General features: G+C 64.9%; 1 protein-coding gene across 1 annotated transcript in view; it reads right to left on the bottom strand.

Annotated features, from left to right (window-relative positions):
* Positions 1-1,515, bottom strand: part of Tmem161a (transmembrane protein 161A) — a 12,504-nt gene that overhangs the window by 4,636 nt on the left and 6,353 nt on the right. The window lies entirely within an intron of this gene.

The raw sequence follows: 1,515 nt of genomic DNA on the forward strand, positions 1-1,515 counted from the left end.
CCTTTGGCGCTGTGACCGCTGAGATGCTGCTGAAACCGGTGACCCCGTGCACTGGGCGCGGAGCCCACCTGTCCCCCTCTGCCCGACCCCGCGCGTGCCTGGCTGCCAGGCCACTCCAGGACAGCACCAGCCCTGCCCCACCTGTCCCGCCTTCGCAGCCTCTGCCCAGGTGACAGCCCTGGTCCCCAAGCCTTCTGCAGGGCGCGGGGCTTCCTTGTGGTATAGTTTGTCTGGACCGCCGCTCGGGTCTGAAGCCCACCCGGGGTGCTGCAGAACCGAAGAGCCTGTGAGTCCCCAGGGCCCTGCCTGAGTGGGCTCCTGCCATGACGTGTAGCAATTTAAGGTTCCCAAGGGGTGGGTTGAGTCCCGTGAAGGGTCCCGGGTGGGCTTGACCCTCCTGGGGTAGGAGCTCCCCAACAGGGGGGCAAAGAACATATAATGTTTGGGGGACCCCCAGCCAGCCCATCCCGGAGAGGTCCCCGGGGCCCTCTAAGTACCACAGGGACCCGAACGTCCCTGTCCAAATGACATCTGACTTTGCTGGTTTTGTTTGTGACTTTGTGAGCCTCTGCCTCACCAAGGCCTGCTCGTACCACCCCGCCCAGGGTGGGTGACAGGGAGGGGCCTCGAGGTGGAGCCAGGGGACTGAGAGAGCTGGTTCTGTGTGCACCTGGGCTGAGGCCCCCCTGCACTGCCCTCCGTCCGGGGGCTGGGACTCGTCAGTGCCGCTTGCATGTGTCTTCCACCGCCTGTCTCCAGCTGTCCCCAGGGGCCCAGGCAGTGGGGTGTCACCCCCCGCAGTCCTGCCCGACCCAGACTGGCCAGGAGGGGCGGGGCACCACGGCCCTGGGCAGGTGACACCAGGCTGCTGGCTGGCAGCGCCCTCCCTTGGGCCTCAGTCTGGGCGGTAGAGAGGGGGCCTGCGGGGTCCCCAGGACCCACAGGCCCGTGTGCCTTCCTCGGGTGGCTCCCTGTGGCCACCCCTCCGCTGGTCGCTGGGCCTGGTCTGGAGTTGTATTTTGATGCCATGAAAACACTTTCTTTATATATATATATTGTTTATATTTTAAAGGTTTGTGCCAAGAGTATATTTAATAAAAACCTAGATGACTTCTTCTCCTGCTCCGGGTTCTCCTCCTTGGGCCCAGCCACAAACCCCCACCACGGCACACCCCACTGGCACAGTGGCCGCTCCTTTATTCGAAGAGCAGCGACGCTCAGGGCGGCGCACCCACTTGGGGACAAGGGCATCCGGGCCCATGCACCGCGCTGAGAAGTCCCGGCCCCTTCCTGCCGCTCGGCACACTGAAGCCGCAGCGGCAGCCTGTTGCGTTGGCCCGACCAGGCTTCAGGGACCCAGCAGTACCAGTGGCGCGGCTAGCAGGCTGCCAGGTGCTGGTGGAAGTAGAGGCCAAAGAGGCTGGAGGCGAGCTGGCAGGCGGCCGTCCACCAGATGAGGAAGGCCAGGACGCCGCGAAGCAGCAGGGGCGTCGCCAGGCTGCGCAGGGCAGCTGC

The sequence above is a fragment of the Fukomys damarensis genome, unplaced genomic scaffold (genome assembly GCF_012274545.1).
Source record: "Fukomys damarensis isolate Sample0158 unplaced genomic scaffold, DMR_v1.0_HiC HiC_scaffold_37, whole genome shotgun sequence".
NCBI lineage: Eukaryota > Metazoa > Chordata > Mammalia > Rodentia > Bathyergidae > Fukomys > Fukomys damarensis.